Genomic DNA, 20,956 nt, shown 5'->3' on the forward strand with positions numbered 1-20,956 from the left:
AGGGGTTTATATTCAGCCCCTATCCGACTAAGCAACTTAGCCCGCTAAATGTATTTAACTAACATGTCTGGGATATTCAGCAGCATAGCCATGCCACTGTATATACTCAGCTATCTAAGAATTAGCCAGATACGTTTATCTGGCTAACCTTAGGATGCCTGGAGGTAGGTGTAATTTATCCAGCTAACTGACTAGGAAACTTTTTAATATGCTATAAATATAGTGGAAATATGGTGTGTTAAGCACTGTGATAGAAAAGGGGTATGGGCAAGGCTAATCAGATTGCTCCTGAGTCACAAAATTATTTATTTCATATTCCACAGCACTTCAAAGTGAGGTATTTTCCTATCCCCAGAGGGCTTACAATCTAAGTTTGTACCTGAAGCAATGGAGGATAAAGTGACTTGCCCAAGGTCACAAGGAGCAACAGCAGGACTCAAACCCTGGTCTCCTAGTTTATAGCCCACTGCTCTAACCACTAAGCTACTCCTCCACTCCAGTGTGATGTATTGTGTCACTGAGTGGTTTTTTTTCCCATATACATACCAAATTCCTGCAGCTGCCACTTTGAGGGTGTGCTGAGGTGTGGGTTAGAGGAGAGGAAGCGAGTTGTGGTTTAGTGAATTAGGCGTTCTTATAGTGATTTCTGAGTATGTTGTCTTGCTCTTTACTGTTTTTCCTTGTGTTTACCTTTACCTTTTTTTTTTGTCTATCTGCGTCTGAAAGATTTTGTTTGTTTGTCTGGTTTGTCTCTGTCTGTCATTTTTGTGTGGAGGAGGAAGGAGTAGTAGTAGTGGTGGTGATGTGGAAGAGAGGAGGAAGTGAGGAGGAGTGAGGAGGTGTGAGAAGGGGAGGAGTGCGGAGGAGTGAGCAAGTGGTGAGCAGGTGTGAGGAATGGAGGCGTGAGGAGTGCGAAGGAGTAATGGTGGTGGTGGTCATGCAGAGCAATGAGTAGGAGATGTGGTTGTGGAGAGGATGGAGCATCTACACCTAGCCTTTCACAATCCACATCTTCAAACAAGAATCTCTCTGCAGACGTCAGGAATCTAGGAGCATGGTTTGACAACCAACTTAACCTAAAAAAATTCATAAACACAACCACCAAGGACTGCTTCTTTAAACTTCAAGTCCTAAAAAAGCTAAAACCACTCCTTCACTTCAATGACTTTCGCCTCGTCCTACAATCCATTATTTTTTCTAAACTCGATTACTGCAACTCAATCCTACTTGGCCTCCCCTCCAACAGCATCAGACCCCTACAGATGGTACAAAATGCCGCTGCCAGAATCCTAACTAACACGAATAGAAGAGACCATATCACCCCCATCTTGAGCAGTCTCCACTGGCTTCCCATCAAACAGAGAATCCTATATAAAACCTTAACCATTATTCATAAAGCAATCCATGATGTCGCACCTATATCACTACTAACTCCTCTTCGTCCACATTTATCCTCCAGACCCATCAGAAATGCCTACAAAGGCACCTTAGTCGCAGCCCCAGTTAAATCAACACTAAGAAAAAGAGCACTCTCATCTGCGGGACCACATCAATGGAATGCTCTCCCACCAGACCTACGCCTTGAACCCAGTCTACCAGAGTTCAAAAAAAGATTAAAAACCTGGCTCTTCAGTCAGGCTTTCCAATCACCAGAGTGTAACTAAGCACTTCCTCCTGACTTTCAGATCCTTTCATTACAGCATATCACTAACATCACAGACTCTTAATTTTACACCTTCTTAATCGCAATTTGATCTTAACATAGACAAATCATATAATATATAATTGTATTCTTGTATAATGTTTGGTAGCCCGGTTGTCGCTACTATAGTTCTTTGTAAAAAAAAAAGTTGAACACACGTTCTGTTTAATGTTAAATGTTAATTTATTATGGTCACTTCTCAATGTTCCTTGTAATAAGCCCAGGCTGGACTGTCCCAACCAGGGCAACTTATTGTTTAATGTAAACCGGATTGATTTGTATTGTATACAGGAATTCCGGTATATAAAAATTAAAAATAAATAAAATAAATAAATAAATGAGAGGCAGGGGGATAAAGGAGATGCAAAAAGAGAGGAGGAGAGGAGGAGAGAGGAATGAAGGCAGGAGTGCTAGGGGAAGGAGGAGTAGGAATAGGAACAGGGACAGGAGTAGAGATAGTAAGGGGGGAAGGGATAGGAGGAGATGGGAGGGGGAAGGCGATAGGTAGGTGAGTCCAGTGGGAGGAAGACAAGAGGGTAGGAATAGACAGTGTGGGCAGAGGGGAAGGGAGTTGGAGGGCAGGGCCAGGAGGAGGGGAGGAAGGGAGGTGAGATGGGAGTGAATGCAAGAGTCAGGAAAGGGAGGACACTTTTCTGGAGGGGGAAGTGGCACCCCATTCAAGCAGGCAGGCAGCAGGGCATGTTCATTTGAGGGCCTTGAAATTCAGTGTCCGGAGGGGAGATAACAAGATAACTGCCTGAGAGGACGGCATTCAAGCTACTCTATTTCCTGATCTCCTATAAATACTAACTGCTACAGTTATGAACCATAAAACGAAAGGGAAGATTTGATTTTTCAGCTGAATTCAATGACCCTACCCCGGATTTTAGGGCGTCAAGCCCTACTGGCGTGGCGGGGAGAGAAGTCCCGCTATTGCCTGGGGAGGTATCCTTGAGTCCACCGGATCCACAACAACCTCCGTTGACTTCTCCTCTGAGCGCCGCCGACACAGCTGGGGCGCCTGATGATGACATCATCGAGCAGTCTCAGTCGGGTGAATTTGCCGGCGTTTGCTTAGACTCCCTTCTCTGTTGCACAGTTTGAAGCTCCTGAGGAGAGAGGTGCTCTTGGTGGAGCCAGCCCACAGGTGCTATTGGAGGGGGACAAATATGTGCAAGGAATGGGAGTAAATATTTTGCAGTCCTTGGAGATTAAAAAACCAGAGGTAGTCACGTTGGAGTCCCTCTGGGACTTAATTGCAGGCATATCCTCTACATACAATGAACAGTCCCGTCGTTTAAAGACTGTTTCCCAAAAGTTGGACTCAGTCACGCAAGATCATCAACAGATACTTCAAGATCACTCCCAATCTATCCGAACTTTAAGAAATGATGTTAAAAGCTTACAACTATGCGTGAGCATATGTCTTCTTCGAGAAGATTGGAATCCATGGAAAATTTTCTGAGACATTTAAACTTGAGGCTGTTGAACTTCCCTAAGGTTTTGGGCGGGCTACCCTTAATAACCTTCAAGATATCTACAAGAAATCCTTAAAATTTCCCCAGATAATGTTCCCACTGTAAAGAAGATTCTGTTCCTCCCCAGAGACAGAGTCCTACGCAGATTTCGTTAGTTAATAATAGGGTGGATATTTCAAATTTAACTGAATACCTAGAAAATTCTAATGTAGAGGTTATGGAGAGAGCTATATTGTTTGTTTCTTTCTTTTCTGAGCAAGATCTTAGTTGTGTGATGAGGTGTTACTTTAAGAGTTTAAATGTTCCTTATCTTGGGGACCAGGTACGGATTTATCCAGACCTGGCGAGAGCAATTCAATTACGTCGTAAGGCTTTTCTAACAATGCGTCCTGAAGCTATAACTTTAGGAGCAAGTTTCAGCTATGATACCCATGCAAATGCATAATTAAGTTTTCCAGTAACACTTATCACTTTTTTACTCCAGAGCAACTACGGGAGTTCTTGAATGTTAGAGTACAAAATTCTGTAAAGAATCTATAGTGTGGATCATATAAATGTGGTACGGGGTATCAAGCAACATTGTGTATGTATTAAGCTTCATTGAAGCTCATCTGTTTTCTGTAATTCTCTCTACCCAAGTTTCTTAGTGAAAAAAATAAGAGAATGACATTTCTTTTTGATTAGCTGCTTATTGTATTAGAGATTTCTTTAAGATTGTCTCTTAGTTTCAATCACAAAGTGAATCTTTGTTAGTATATGTAAAAAATTGATAAATAGAAAATTAAAAAAAAAAAAAGAAATTCAGTGTCCAAGACATTGAGATGGTAATTGCAGAGGTCCTGGAGAATTACACCATGCTGTTTGGCAACTGGGTGGCCAAGACCTCGAGGGTCTCCAAGGACCAGATCTAGTATACCATCGCCCAGGCAATCACCAGGCAAGTGGAGCTGAACCACAAATCCTGAGACTGTGGGTACCAACAGATAGCAGACAGCGCTGAAGAGAATGCATAAGCACCCTTGCCTATGGCACCACTTCGAGGGTAGCTGCAATCAAACCGAGAACCTGTACGTAGGACCAGACCATCAGGCGTATGGTGTTCATCAACTGACACACTTAAGACATCAATCTCTGGATCCAAATTTACGGTAGGAAAACTCTGTCATGTCCTGTATCGAACCGGAGCCCCAGATACTCCAAAGACTGGGATGGTTGAAGATCACTCTGAGTCAGGTTCACCACCCAACTGAGCTCTTGCAATAAGGAGATGACCTTGTGTGTCACCAGGCGGCTCTCTTCCTGAGACTTGGTGCAAATCACCAGGATTCCTTCTTTTCGCAAAGCCACCGCTACCACCACCATAATCTTGGAAAAAGTCTGGGTGCGGTAGCTAGACCAAAATGCAGTGCCTGAAACTGATAATGGCGCCCCAACACTGCAAAACGTAGAAAGCGTTGGTGGTTCCAATTGGATTACAGATCCAAGAAGGTCAGAAATTCCCCCGACTACATCACCATTATTACCGAGCGTAAGGTTTTCATTCGAAAATGAGTCACCTTCAAGTGATGGTTGACCCTCTTGAGATCCAAGTTGGGACAAAAGGAGCCCTCCTTCTTCGGCACAACAAAATTAATGGAATATCACCCCATACTTTCTTGAGACGTGGGCATCGGAACCACAGCCCTCATTCTGAGGAGCCTTTGAAGTGTGAACTCCACTGCCTGCTTTTTCTGCAGGGAGTGGCAAGGGGATACCATGAACACGTCCTGAGAAATACTGTGAAATTCCAGTGCATGGCCTTCACGTATAACTTCCAGAATCCACTGTCCGACATGATCTCGAACCACCTCCGATAAAAGAGAGAGAGATGTTCCCCTATCTCCTGTTCCAGAAGGTGGGTTGGCGAACCTTCATTGGGAACTCAGGAAGGTCCACCACCCGAGCCCGCTCCTCTCTTAGGCTGCTGTGGACAAAAGAACTGAGACCTACCGAAAGGCTGAGTCATCTCTCTCTAGGGACGAAAACGTCTGGGACCCCAGAAACCACTCCCTCCTACCAAAGGGGCGAGGTAACTGTTTCTTATCCTTTGGCAATCGAAGCACTGGAGACTCGCTTCACTTACTGGCCAGTTTCTCCAACTCACTCCCAAATAAGAGCGAGCCTTTAAAAGGCATCTTGGTAAGATTGGCTTTGGAAACTGTGTCAGCTGACCAAATTTGCAACCAGAGTTGACACCTGGCCGCTATCACCGAATGATTCATCTGGCCAACGTTCGGACCAAATAACAGCCTGCGTCTGCTAAAAAGGCGGAAGCAGGCTCCATAACCGCTCTGCAATTCTCTCAAGACTCATCAATCTCCTGAGAGACATCATGCCACAAGGGCGCATCAGGAAGCTATCTGTAAAGTCATCGCCACTGCTTCAAAGGCCTGCTTAAGGATAGCCTCAATCTTCCTATCATGCACATTCTTCAAGGCGCTCCTCCTTCCACGGGGATAGTTGTTTACCGAGAGATGGCACAGAGCAGGCATCCAGTTTGGGAACATGCAAACGCTCTCTCACAGCTGGATCCAGGGAGTATAGGCCTTCCATTGTCTGACCCCTTTGAAATTCACCTCTGGGGCGTCCCATTCAAGATCAATCAATTCCTGAATGGCGTCCATAACAGGGATAAAACAAAAGGCTTTACGCAAGGAAACCAAAATGGGATTCTTCTTCGGTTCCGACATGGAATCTGTACTAGGAACATCCAGCATCCTCAAGGTCTGGGAAATCAGGGCGGGGAATTCATCCCTATGAAAGAACCGTAACATGATTTGATACAGTTCCAGTCCCGGAGGAATCTCCCCATCTTCCAGGGAATCAGGATCAGCCTCATAAGAAAATTATTCCTTACCTGCTAATTTTCGTTCCTGTAGTACCATGGATCATTCCAGACTGTGGGTTATGTTCCCTGTCCAGCAGATGGAGTTAGAACCAAAAATTCCCAGGGGAGGACCTATATAGCCACGCCTCCCTCGCCTCAATCCTCAGTAACTGGACTAGCAAAGCCAAGACGAGAAGAGACAGAACCAGAGGAATCAATTAATCTCAAAAATATAGAGAAAAAATAACAGCTGTAAGTGACAGCAACTAACTTGTACTCAAAAAACTGTAACTGAGAACTTGCAAACAGCACTGTGTTCAAAGACACAGCTCGCAATAACTAGAGATACAGAGTGAAAATATTGTGAAGACAGGAAAGCAGGGATGGCCCACAAAGAACCCCCAAAACCAGGGAGGGGTCTGGAATGATCCATGGTACTACAGGAACGAAAATTAGCAGGTAAGGAATAATTTTCTTTTCCCTGTACGTACCAGGATCATTCCAGACTGTGGGATGTACCAAAGCTTCCCCATCATGGGTGGGTCGTGGACAGCCCTGCCCGTATGACCCTGTCTCCAAGCTGACCGTGAGACGGCGCGCGAATGTCTAGATGATAATGTCTTGCGAAAGTGTGGAGAGACTTCCATGTAGCCGCCCTACAGATTTCCTGAGAAGAAAACTGCAGAACTTTCCGCACACGACGTCGCTTGAGCGCGTAGAGAATGCGCCTTAACAGCTAAAGGTGGAGACTTACCCACTCCGATGTATGCGGCTATAATCGCTCCTTTCAGCCAGCGAGCGATTGATTGTTTGGATGCCATGCAACCCTTCCTGGGTCCCGACCAAAGGACAAACAAATGATCGGAGAGTCGAAATTCATTAGTGACCTCCAAATAATGTATCAAAGAACGTCGGACATCCAACCGACGTAGGTCAGAAGAATCAGAGGATAAAAATGACGGAAGCTCTATCTATTGGTTGAGATGGAAAGTCGAGACCACCTTCGGCAGAAAAGATGGAACTGTCCGCAGGGATACTCCCCCTGGCGTGAAACGAAGGTATGGCTCCCTACATGATAGAGCTTGTAGTTCAGAGATCCGACGTGCTGAGCTGATCGCCACCAGGAAGATGGTCTTAAGGGTGACATCCTTGAGTGTGGCCGAAGTCAGAGGCTCAAAAGGCGGTGCACATAGAGCCCGGAGTACCAAATTGAGATTCCAAGAAGGACAAGGTGGTCTAATTGGAGGCTTCAAGTGTTTTACCCCCTTTAGAAAACGTAGGATATCTGGATGTGAGGGCAGGAGCTCCCTGTCATTACTACATAGGAAGGCTCCCAACGCCGCCACCTGCACACGAAGAGAATTATAGGCAAGGCCCAACTCCAGACCCGCCTGTAGGAAGGAAAGCACATGTGTCACCGAGGCCTGCGTTGGTAGAATCGATTTTGACTCGCACCATTCCTCAAAAACCTTCCATACTCTGACATAAGTAACCAACGTGGATGTCTTCCTAGCTTTCAGGAGCGTGGAGATGACAGATTCTGGATATCCGCGCCATCTCAATTGACGCCTCTCAAAAGCCAAGCCGCAAGACAGAAGCGATCTGCCTCCTTGAAAAATATTGGTCCTTGGCGAAGAAGACGTGGCAGATGACTGAGCCGAAGAGGGCCGTCTACTGCCAGATTGAGAAGATCTGCAAAGCATGGTCGACGAGGCTACTCTGATGCAACTAGGATCACCGGACCTTGATGCGTCTCTATCCGTCGGATAACCTTGCCCACTAGAAGCCACGGAGGAAAGACATACAGGAGACACTGTCGAGACCAGGGAAGAACCAACGCGTCGACTCCTTCCCCGCCGCGCTCTCGCCTGCGGCTGAAGAACCGGGCGGCCTTTGCATTTGTCGCGGTTGCCATTAGATCCACATGGGGTCTCCCCCAACGCTGTACTATCCTTCGCATTGCGTACTCCGAGAGTTCCCACTCTCCGGGATCCAGGTTTTGTCGACTGAGAAAATCTGCCTGAACGTTGTCCACGCCCGATATGTGCGAAGCCGCTAGCCGCTGTAAGTGTAGCTCCACCCATGTCATCAACTCGTCGGTCTCCAACGAGACTAGATGGCTTCTGGTGCCCCCCTGGCGATTGATGTATACCACTGTGGTTGCATTGTCCGAAAGAATCCGAACCGCTCGACTGCGTACCAGTGGGTAGAACCCCTACAGCGCTAGACGGACTGCTCTGGTCTCCAGCCGATTGATGGGCCAAGTGGACTGTTCCATCGTCCATCGGCCTTGGAGAGACCTGTCCTGACAGACCGCCCCCCAGCCGGTGAGACTGGCATCCGTGGTGACGACCACCCAATCCGGGTTCTGTAGAGACACTCCCTGAGCTAATTGTTGAGGGTCCAGCCACCACTGTAAGCTGAGCAAGACAACATCCGGGATGGGCAGTACTGCTTGAAAATCTCTCGACACTGGGTTCCATCGCAAAAGCAGAGACCTCTGGAGAGGCCTGAGATGAGCGAAGGCCCACGGAACCAAATCGATTGTTGAGGCCATGGTTCCCAGTACCTGGAGATAATCCCACGCCGTGGGAGCAACTAGTGCCATGAACCGTGTTACCTGAGCACGCAGAGCCCGAGCTCTGTCCGGGTGCAGAAATACCTTGGCTCGGCTGGTGTCGAAGTGTGCTCCCAGAAAATCCAGCGATTGGGACGGTATCAGTTTGCTCTTTGAGAAATTGACGATCCATCCCAGAGACTGAAGAAGCTGTACTACCCTGTCTACAGCACGGTAACCCTGCATCCTCAACTTCGCCCGAATGAGCCAGTCGTCTAGATAGGGATGTACAAGGATACCCTCCTTGCGGAGCGCCGCCGCCACCACTACCATGATCTTGGTGAAGACACGTGGAGCCGTCGCCAGAGCAAAAGGGAGAGCACGAAAATGAAAATGCTGTCCCAAAATCTTGAAGCGTAAGAAGCGCTGATGATGGTGATGACACAAAATTGTGCAGAGTAGTTAAATCACAAGCAGATTGTGATAAATTGCAGGAAGACCTTGTGAGACTGGAAAATTGGGCATCCAAATGGCAGATGAAATTTAATGTGGATAAGTGCAAGGTGATGCATATAGGGAAAAATAACCCATGCTATAATTACACGATGTTGGGTTCCATATTAGGTGCTACAACCCAAGAAAGAGATCTAGGTGTCATAGTGGATAACACATTGAAATCGTCGGTTCAGTGTGCTGCGGCAGTCAAAAAAGCAAACAGAATGTTGGGAATTATTAGAAAAGGAATGATGAATAAAACGGAAAATGTCATAATGCCTCTGTATCGCTCCATGGTGAGACCGCACCTTGAATACTGTGTACAATTCTGGTCGCCGCATCTCAAAAAAGATATAATTGCGATGGAGAAGGTACAGAGAAGGGCTACCAAAATGATAAGGGGAATGGAACAACTCCCCTATGAGGAAAGACTAAAGAGGTTAGGACTTTTCAGCTTGGAGAAGAGACGACTGAGGGGGGATATGATAGAGGTGTTTAAAATCATGAGAGGTCTAGAACGGGTAGATGTGAATCGGTTATTTACTCTTTCAGATAGTAGAAGGACTAGGGGACACTCCATGAAGTTAGCATGGGGCACATTTAAAACTAATCGGAGAAAGTTCTTTTTTACTCAACGCACAATTAAACTCTGGAATTTGTTGCCAGAGAATGTGGTTCGTGCAGTTAGTATAGCTGTGTTTAAAAAAGGATTGGATAAGTTCTTGGAGGAGAAGTCCATTACCTGCTATTAAGTTCACTTAGAGAATAGCCACTGCCATTAGCAATGGTTACATGGAATAGACTTAGTTTTTGGGTACTTGCCAGGTTCTTATGGCCTGGATTGGCCACTGTTGGAAACAGGATGCTGGGCTTGATGGACCCTTGGTCTGACCCAGTATGGCATTTTCTTATGTTCTTATGTTCTTATGCCTCTGTAAGGTCCAAAGAGGCCAAGAATTCTCCCGGATGCACGGCTGCTAACACTGAACGGAGCGTTTCCATACGAAAACGAGCAACTCTGAGACACTTGTTGACCATCTTGAGATCTAGGATAGGTCGAATAGTGCCCTCTTTCTTGGGAACCACGAAGTAGATTGAATAATGACCTTTTCCCAGTTCGGAGGCCGCTACCGGTACTATCGCTCCCAGCTGTAGCAGTCGATCGAGAGTCTGTCGGACTGCTAATTGTTTGAGACGGGAACCACAAGGAGAAAACAGAAAACGATCTCAGGGTTCGTGTACAAAATCTAATACGTAGCCTTTTCTTAAGATGTCCAGCACCCATTGATCCGACGTAATTTGGGCCCACTCCTTGTAAAAGAGAGTAAGGCGACCCCCCAGGTGGGGGATCCCCTCTTGGGTCCTTCTGGCATCATTGTGAAGCCTTCGAGGAAGGACCTGCCCCTTGAGTATCCTTACCGTGGCGGCGCCCTCGAAAGGACCGGTTCCAGGTGTGTGATCGTGTAGAAGGAGCCCGAGGTGTCTGCTGTCTAGTAGGACGCGACCTCCGTTGATTCCGGTACCTATTTCTGGAGGAATAAAAAGATCTAGAAGAACGTGGACGATCTTCTGGTAGCTTGTGCACCGCATTCTCATTAAGAGATTTGATGATCTGATCCAAATCTTCCCCAAATAGGCACCTACCCTTGAAAGGAAGGGAACTCAGGCGCATCTTAGACGAAGCATCTGCCGCCCAGTTGCGTAGCCACAAAAAACGACGAGCGGACACCGCCGCCACCATGGAACGAGCGAGGACCCTTAACAGATCATAAAAAAGCATCAGCTCCATAGGCAACCACCGCTTCAAGTCTATCAGCCTGAATAGTCTTTGCCTGTGGCAAAGATTGGGAAGTGAGAAGCTGTTGTACCCAACGCAGAGCTGCTCGCTGTGCTAGGGAACTGCAGATAGCAGCCCTCATCCCCAACTCTGAGACTTCGAAGATACGCTTGAGGTAAACCTCGAGCTTGCGATCCTGGACATCCTTCAACGCCATCCCGCCCGTGACCGGGATGGTAGTATGTTTCGTGACCGCGGATACCGCTGAATCAACAGCAGGAACCTTAAGAATCTCCAAGAAATCAGTGGGGAGAGGGTATAACTTTTCCATGGCTCGACCGACTCGAAGATTGGCCTCAGGAGTATCCCACTCCCTTGAAATCAATTGCAAGATGTTGTGATGCGTGGGAAAAGCATTTATCGCTAGAGGTCGTAAGCCCGCTAGGAGAGGATCCCCTTTCTTAATCTTCGGATCCTGAGCCACAGGATCCGGAAGAGGGTCAATGTCCATTTCCTGGAGGATGTGGGGGATGAGATCATCCAATTCCGCTGCATGAAAAATACGGAGGACCCTCGGGTCGTCACCTTCTATCTGGGACGCCAGGGAGGGATCATCCGCATCTGGATCTTGCCATGGATCCCCCGACGGTTGTTGTAGCGGTATAGGAATCACGGGGGGGGGGGCTGAATGGACCCCGCACCCCCAGTGGGCAAAGAAGCCCTCCCTAAGGGAGGGTCTGCCGTCGAAAGCTGTGTCAAGCACGCCAGTTTGGGGGGAGGGGGACCCCAAATTCCAAGATTCGGATTCCTGCTCTGTAAAAATGCCTTGTGCATTAAAACAATGAATTCTGGCGAAAAAGCGGGAAGTGCTGATGAGGGGCTTCCCGAGACGTCGTCCCCTTGCCTGCCCTGGTCCGTTGCGCTCCGAAACTCCATACTGTTAGAAGAAACCTGGAGAGGAGCGTCGACGTCCTCCTCAGAGATTGCTGCCTCCGAGTCAGCTGAGAAAATGGCCGCCGTTCCCGCGCTGAGGGAAAACGGGGCATGCCGCTTCCTGCCAGCGCGGTCCGACTCTCCTCCAAGCTGCCTACCAGGTAAGCCATACTCCCCCTCAGGAAAAGCTGAAGAAAATCCCTCTGAGGTCTGCTGAAGCCCGTGCCAAACTCCGGAGCCGTTCGGTGATTTTTTGCATCGCGGCGGGAGGGAGGGGGAGGGGCGGCTGTGGCGCGCGGCAACAACTGAAACGGCGAATTAATAAAACTCTTCGGCCTCCGGACCCCTCACTGTCCCCAAGAGACCGTCGGGGAAAAACGCCGTCCCGACGGTGAGCAGCTCCGGGGAATGGGTCGTCGCAGAGCTGCAGGGCGGGAACTCCAATCACTCCCTGAAAGGGAGGAGGGGAAAAGGAAAACTCCGGGGCTAGGGGGAGCGGTCGGCACTACAGACTTTCACCCCTCATAAATTCCTGTTCCTACCAACGACTGTAAATGAAATAAAAATAACACTTACCACACTCTAGCCAGGCAAGGAAGAGGAAAAAACAAAGAGATAGGAAGAGAGAAATAAGGTGACAGGCAAAAAACACAGCCTGTCAGCAAGTTCATGACTGGAAAACAGTGTCTCTCTTTGAACGGAGTGGTCCTGTCAGAACACTACAGAACCTATCCCTTAGAAGAAAAACCTTTATCTAATATTATTTAATTGATTCCTCAAAGAGAAAATAAAACTAGAAAAGTGCTGGGGACCACCGTGTCCCCTGCTCAATCTGCTGGAGTTAGAACTATACTGAGGATTGAGGCGAGGGAGGCGTGGCTATATAGGTCCTCCCCTGGGAATTTTTGGTTCTAACTCCATCTGCTGGACAGGGAACATAACCCACAGTCTGGAATGATCCTGGTACGTACAGGGAACAGTGCCATTCAGGTTCCTGTTGTGCTTCACCACAGGACTGGAAGAGGGAGGGGCCACTGGCTGAGGATCCGACCTGACAGGGTTGGGCGAAGCTGAAGACTGCGCCTGAAGAAAGACTTGTAAACCCTGGAAAAACTCCACCCAAGAAAAAGCAGCCGGATCCAGGCCTGGAAAGGGGCCCATTAGAACATAAGAACATAAGAAATTGCCATGCTGGGTCAGACCAAGGGTCCTTCAAGCCCAGCATCCTATTTCCAACACAGGCCAAACCAGGCCACAAGAACCTGGCAAGTACCCAATCACCAAGAAGATCCCATGCTACTGATGTGATTAAAAGCAGTGGCTATTCCCTAAGTCAACTTGATTAATGGCAATTAATGGACTTCTCCTCCAAGAACTTATCCAAACCTTTTTTGAACCCAGCTACACTAACTGCACTAACCACATCCTCTGGCAACAAATTCCAGAGCTTAATTGTGCACTGAGTGAAAACGAATTTTCTCCGATTAATCTAATATGTGCTACTGGCTAACTTCATGGAATGCCCCCTAGTCCTTCTATTATCTAAAAGACTAAATGATCAATTCACATCTACTCATTCAAGACCTCTCATGATCTTAAAGACCTCCATCATATCACCCCTCAGCCATCTCTTCTCCAAGCTGAACAGCCCTAATCTCTTCAGCCTTTCCTCATAATGGAGCTGTTCCATCCCCTGCTATCGCCTGTGGAGGAGCCAGTCAAGGGAGTGCCAAGGTCTGGCGTACCTCCAGACAAAGCCATTACCAGACCATCATCAGCATGGGAGGATCCAGACTTAGAGAAATCAAAGAAAGACAACTCTGAGCATCCAAACAGCACTGACACATGTTAGAGGACAGGTCAGGCTGAGAAGCCCGAATATGACAGGCAACATCGAGAGAAAGGTGCTTAGGTTTCTTATTCACCTGCGCCATCAGTGCACAGGTGACAGTGAATGTATGTTCAAATGGCTCACGCTGAAAAAATTTATACGCACAAAATTAGATGCATCAAAACTAATCACCGCAAAAACACACGCACAACTTGTGCACCAAATCTTAAGCACACCACCACGCTTAAAACTTTATGTGTGCAAAAGGTGCGCCCAAAGTGTGCACAGAGCTGATGCACTGCACACACCAACGTCCTGTAGAGGGCAGTAAAGCACGCACAGAACTGTGCGAAAATGTCACCCTGGTCTACACGTGGCGCACAGGCAAAAAGCCTAACTGCAGGGCCTAGCCCACCGGGGCCACTCAACCGCCAGGCTGTCCAGTTCTCTTAACCCCCATGGAAGCGGGAATGAATGCTGGAATGGCGTGCAGAGCAGAGAGACCAGAGGAAGTCATACAAACCCCTTTAACTGTCTCAGTTAAATTTTTTTTTTAAGTTTCCCAAGATCAGCCCTTACTGACTGAGTACAGAGACGGTCTCCATCTGCGGGGGGCAGAAAGCATCTGCTGTCACCACTCAGCCTCCTGTACCCGCTGCCTTTAAGCTGTACAATCAGCTAAGTCCACATGGGGAAGCCTAGCTACCAGACCAAGGCACACATCTGAGGGACCACGGAAATCATCTCAAGAATTCTCAACTGGGGGAGAGACCATCTAGTATCACCACAGGAGAGTGGGGCTTTTGTTTTTTAATTTAAAATTCTCCTTCCAAAATGTGAAGCAATCCCAATTGGGAGATGCACGTCCACCATGTGCTGAAGATGGAGAATACTGGCAGGCTGGGGTCACTGCAGGAGTATGTATATTGTGATGTCAGCTTGCTCTGTCTCTAGCTGCTGGCAGGGGAGCATAAACCCACAGGTCCTGAGTCCATCTGTTTACACGCTAGGAAAATGATGCTTTGACTATAAGAAAGCACATGCATGTCTGGCTCTATGCACAGGTCGAGATGTGCAAATCTTCCATCTATTTATTTTGTTCAGCAAGTCACTTTGCATCTGGGCATCCATGCACAGTACCCTGTACCATATGTGTGAGAAGGGTATCTGCTCATATGGGATCTTCCATTACCTTTTGTTCCTCTGCCCATGTTCTTTGCCTGACCATGCGCGTGTACAGTTCTGTGTGTGTAGGGTAGTTGCTTATATTGGATCCTCTGTTACTCTGTTACACATGATCCTCTGTTACACATGTCCTTTTCCTAATCCTACTTGTGTACTTGCAAACACAGACACCATTTCCAGCCAAAAGGGATGAAGCAGCTTACTCTCCGGAGTGGATTCTGCAGTTCCCAAAGCAAATCTCTGGCAGAGTCGCCTCCATTCTCTCAGCTAATGACTGACCACTATCAGGCTTCCATGTTGGGTGCATTAGGTGCTCTACTTCCACCACGTGTATGCCAGTAGATTACTGGAGTTGTTCTTCCTTTTTTCTGTCAGCACAGCCTTTAGCGCATCCTGGCAGCAGTTACATGCTGTGACTTGACTTTGGCAGTAGGTCGGGCATCATGTGGCCTACAGACAAACACACATGTTCACGCCCCTATGCATGGTCATGTTAAGGTTATGTATTGCAATTAGTTTCGGGTCTGCAATGCCATCTTTTCTTTTCTTTAGCAAGTCATTTATGGCATCCTCATCAATTCCTTTCAGACTCTGTCTTAAACCTAGGCTGAGAGAGTCAATGACAATGTGCAGTGAGCCTGAGTTGTGAGTATTTGAGCTATGGCAGCCCTATGCAGCAGCCAAGGTAATAACTGAACCAGCCGTCTGCACCACTATGGCTTCCCATCTTGTCCTGCATTTGTAGGTAGTTTTATTACTTATATATAGCCTTATTTGCATATTTCTGGCAGTGGTGTGCAGACATATTGGGGCGGATTTTAAGAGCCCTGCTCGCCTAAATCCGCCCAAATCCGGGCGGATTTAGGCGAGCAGGGCCCTGCGCGCCGGTGAGCCTATTTTACATAGGCTCACCGGCGCGCGCAGACCCCGGGACTCGCGTAGGTCCCAGGGTTCTCTGAGGGGGGCGTGTCGGGGGCGGGCCCGGTCGTTGCGGCGTTTAGGGGGCGTGTCGGCATCGTTTTGGGGGCGGGGTCCGGGGTGTGGTTACGGCCCGGGGCGGTCAGGGGGCGTGGCCGCGCCCTCCGTACCCGCCCCCAGGTCGCGTCCCAGCGCGCTAGCGGCCCGCTGGCGCGCGGGGATTTACGTCTCCCTCCGGGAGGCGTAAATCCCCCGACAAAGGTAAGGGGGGGGGGGTTTAGACAGGGCCGGGGGGGTGGGTTAGGTAGAGGAAGGGAGGGGAAGGTGAGGGGAGGGCGTTAGAGGATTCCCTCCAAGGCCGCTCCGATTTCGGAGCGGCCTTGGAGGGAAAGGGGGTAGGCTGCGCGGCTCGGCGCACGCTGGCTATACGTAATTGATAGCCTTGCGTGCGCCGATCCAGGATTTTAGCGGATACGCGCGGCTCCGCGCGTATCTACTAAAATCCCGTGTACTTTTGTTGGCGCCTGGAGCCCCAACAAAAGTACGCCAACGCGCCTTGTTTGAAAATCTACCCCAGCAAGTACATTTATTGCCTGTATTTTTAGTACATATGCATCCTCTCTCTATTTATTATCAGAAGATATAGGCAGTTTTCTGAGTCATTCTATCTTCATGCCTGGTATTTAGTTAGTTAGTTATTTTATATACTGTCGTTCCAAGTGAAGATCACAACGGTTTACAAAAGTAACATTTGTCCTTTAGGTCATTACATTATGGTGTAACACATATTGGTCTAACACATACTTTAGTAAGATACATTCTGGTATTACATATACTTTGGTAAGATACATATTTTGTATGACAGATACATTGGAAGAAATCAATTGGGTCATATGAATCCAAGGGTGATGTTCTTATACATCTCAACTGAGGAAGGGAATAACAGGTTAGTAAGATAGGGAATCTGTCCAGTAAGTTACATGTTTGTAGGGGAGTTGTCATGAGCTACTTTGTTTTCTCGTTATTTGGTACTGGGTTTTTTTCTTGTTATTGTTTACTCTGCATTCAGATAGAGTTTAAATTAAACTATAATTTCTTGTTGACACAGCATTCTAGTTAATTTAATTAAAGTTAGAATATAAGAATTTTTAAAAAGCCAGGTTTTTAGTTCACGTTTGAATGTCTTTCTTTCTGGGATCAGTCGTATTGTCTCTGGTAGTGAGTTACACAGTTTAGGGCCTGCTATGGTATTTAGGCTATTGCGGTGAATTTTACTTGCAGGCTGTAGTTGAATAATTCTCATCTACCCCGATCGAGCATGCACCTGGGCAGCAGAAGACAGTGAATCCAATTTCTTATTCTCACATGGCAGTCAACAGTGGTAAGACATTGAAATATTTACTGTTCCATTCCACTTCAGTAATGGGGACTCAGAAAATTCTTAGCACAGCGAGCAGTGTATCAGTCTCATAATCTGAAGGTCCTGAGGCAATCCCCAGAAGGCAGCGGTCAACTCTATCATCCTCAGCATTTGCATGTCAACATTTCCTTGAGTGTCATTCTTTTCTCTTCTTTTAGTGGGTCAATTATGGCATCCAGGCCTCAGACAGCACGCACATGTCAGGACCCGATGCACTGACAATGTTCTGAAATTATGGTCAACTCTGGCCTGTAAGTTATTTATTGTATCTGGAGCATTGTTCTTTCAGGTTCCCATATGATTCTTTTGCAGTGCCATAAAGATGATTGGCTACATTGTTTATCACATCTTCCAAGACGATTGCTGCATGTTCTTGAGCCTCAGTGATGTGCAGGTACTCCTATGGATGAGGACAGTAAAATGCTAGCCTGTCCTGTGTTTCTGCCAATAGCATTCTACCTGTTCAAGGCTATGCATATAATTTATTTATTTATTTATTTAAGTTTTTTATATACCAACATTCAGGACAATAGTCCCATCATGCTGGTTCACATGAAACAGGAGTGCAAAATAAACTTAAACTTGAACAATAGTGCGGAAAAAGCAGTTACATGTAACAAGGAAAAATAGAACTTGGAATGAGAAGGAGAAAGGAAAAGGAAAACCAGCTAATTACATATAATTACATTGTAAGAGGTAGCTAATAGTGATATTGATGGTGATGTGTGTTGATTGTTAGGAGTTAAATAATATTGGAGTTAGGAAAAGCCTGCATGAACAGCCAGGTCTTGAGTCTTTTCTTGAAGGTTGAGAGGCTGGGTTCCATTCTAAGATCTGGGGGGATGGAGTTCCATAAGGTAGGACCGGCTGTGGAGAAGGCCCGATTTCTTAGCGTAATGTGTCTGGTAGTTTTGGCTGGGGGTACTTGAAGTGATCCTTTGTAAGCATCTCTTGTCGGTCTTGTTGAAGTGTGTAATCGGAGGGGGAAATGAAGGTCAATTGGGGCTAGTTGATGGATGTTTTTGTATATGGTGAGAATGGCCTTGTAGATTATTCTGAAGTGGATGGGTAGCCAGTGGAGGCCCAATAGGATAGGGGTTATATGGTCTCTTCTCCTGGTGTTAGTGAGTATACGGGCAGAGGCATTTTGAACCATTTGCAGTGGTTTGGTGTGTAGTGAGGGGAGACCAAGCAAGATGGTGTTACAATAGTCCAGCTTTGCGAAGATGATTGATTGTAGGATTGTTCTAAAGTCATGAGTGTGTAGAGATAATATATCTCTATAGGCATGTTCTTGAACAGGCCCCAGTTGTTCTTCCATGAGCCATTACTTTAGCTAATGTCAGTTAAAATTAAGGCAGGACAGTTCTTTTGAGTATTCAACAAGGCATCATCATAGCTTGCTCAGCATTAGTGCTATCTTGTGGTTAGTTTCCCTTCAAGCACTTGAATTTAAGTGGGATTTGTACCCATCCTTGGTCTAGTCTCTAGTGCAGGTAGGCAAACTTTAGAGAAATCAGACAAGCGACCCAGTAGTGTCGTGGGCAGGTCACCATCTCTAAGTTTCCATGTGCATTTCAATCTCGCTGTGTTCAATGATATGGATATAAGTTCCATGGGAGATCTGGTGCTCTTGCAACCTCACACTAAATAATAGCTATTAATTCTTACTGTAAGGCTCCAGACCCAACCCTATGTGATCTGGCAAATCTATTCGCATGCTTCACTTAATCTAAGCACCTCACATTGCCTTACCAGAATGGGTCTTTGTTTCTGATTCGGGTGCCATAGTTTATGCCGATAGAAAGATTTACTAAAGGGGTTCTATCTGCATTGGTGGTCTGCTGTCTGGCTGCTCGCCACCAAGAAGGTGGCAGAAGTGCTATTCCGGTGGCAATGTCTCTACTATTGTTCCTAACCATGTCCATGCCTTGCTGTGCCCAGGTATCTTGGGATGCCAGTCTTGAATATGACTCTCACCCATATTCAGTCCTAGGGGCAATTTCACATGTTACCTGAAGGAGGAAGGGTAATCTTTGGAAATCCTGGAGAAGCAATGCAGGAACATAGCAGTCTCCAAATATTGCAGATCCTCTGCTAGGAACATCAAAAGCTTGTCTCATGTGGCTTTGGCAACTCCACACTAAAGGATGTGATTGTGCTACTGCATAGTTTTGTGTCCGTCGGTTCCCGACACCCTCTCTCCGCCCTCCTTACCTCTTTGCCACCTCCCTCTTTGTCTGCGGGAAGATTGGCTGCCGTGCCATCCTTTTGCCGAGGTCCTCCGGCATCCCCGGTCGGGCTAGATGCTGCAAACCACCATATTTCCTGGAAGCCTAGGGGCGCATGCGCGGCCCCGACTGAAGTATCGGCGATGGCGCGAACCTCGGGGGCGTCCCCCGAAGATGACGTCACCCGCGACGGATATATAAGGTCTTAGAATTTGCTAACACATCGAGTTAGCAAGGAATGACTACAGACTCGCTTCGACTTTCCAAGCTACTCTGCCTCCTCAGACTTACTAAGGGGTACCCGCTCCTCGGGGGCCTCGCTCTCTCCTTTGTTTTTCAGGTAACAGTCTGGAACCGGTACTCGCTCCTCAAGGGCCCTCGTTCCCAGACTTACTCGGTATTCTCTTCTACCTTAAAGTCATCACTGCCAACTACATCAGTGAGTTACCATCGCTCTCTCAGAGCTTTTCCTGGAACCAGGTACTCGCTCCTCGAGGGCCTATACATTCCAGCTCCTGGGCTTCTATGAGACATTGTGTGAGTGTTACCATCTGGTTCAGTACATGAACTCTGCATACCCTGCCTACTCACTATATTTCAGTTTCTCTACAGCTCAGCCTCCAGGGATCGCTGTTCCAGTATCTGAGGGACTACAGCCCAGCCGGGCATTCCAGCTCACTACTGCCACCTCTGGTGGTTCAGTATACTGTCTAATAAAAGAACTAGTGTGTGTCTTTCTCCATACTCTGAGCCTGACCGGTGGTCCCTTTCGGGATCTTCCCCCGGGGGTGTGGTCATCTGCCACCGGTCCAAGGATCCACCCACAACTCTCCTAAATAACAACAGAGTGCTAATCCCAAGCAGACTGTTAACTCCGAACTGAACAGATTGCTAACTCCATGGATCCGGCACAACTGAATGCCTTACAGGCCATACCAGGCCTGGCCCAGCGCATTATGGAGCAGCAAGACGCCTTGGAGAAACTTACTGCAGCATTTCATCAGCTACACACACAGAAGGTTCAAGGCACAGCCTGCAACCAAGAAGGTCAGTCACAAGAGGTAACTATAAAGACTGCTGTACCACTGGCGGCTCCAATCCGCTTTTCCGGAGAAATCCAGAAGGCCCGGGGCTTTTTGAACCAGTGCTGCATGCACTTTGCCTTACAGCCGTCTCTATTTCCTACAGCTCTCTCCAAGACTACCTACATCCTTTCATACCTGTATGGTAGGGTCTTGTCTTGGACAACTACCTTGTGGGAATGCAAGGAATCCATTTTGCAGGACATAGAAGCATTTATGGACTTATTTAAATCCGTTTTGGATGACCCTGCTCGAATGTCTGTAGCCGGTTTTGCTTTAGTGGATTTGAAGTAAGGCAGCAGATCATTGGCTGAATTCACCATCGAGTTTAAAGCTCTTGCAGCAGAGCTAAGCTGGGACCCCAGATGTCTCAAGACTCTCTTTTGCAGAGGCCTGGATAACCTTTTGAAGGACGAGCTGGCCGCTCGCCAAACACCTGACTCGTTGGATGAATTACTATCCTTGGCTACTCGGATTGATC

At 47.4% G+C, this 20,956-nt stretch overlaps 1 protein-coding gene across 1 annotated transcript in view; it reads right to left on the bottom strand.

The window, feature by feature from the left end:
• Positions 1-20,956, bottom strand: part of DNAH6 (dynein axonemal heavy chain 6) — a 3,261,518-nt gene that overhangs the window by 3,101,372 nt on the left and 139,190 nt on the right.

Source organism: Rhinatrema bivittatum, chromosome 1 (genome assembly GCF_901001135.1).
Source record: "Rhinatrema bivittatum chromosome 1, aRhiBiv1.1, whole genome shotgun sequence".
Taxonomy (NCBI): Eukaryota; Metazoa; Chordata; class Amphibia; order Gymnophiona; family Rhinatrematidae; genus Rhinatrema; species Rhinatrema bivittatum.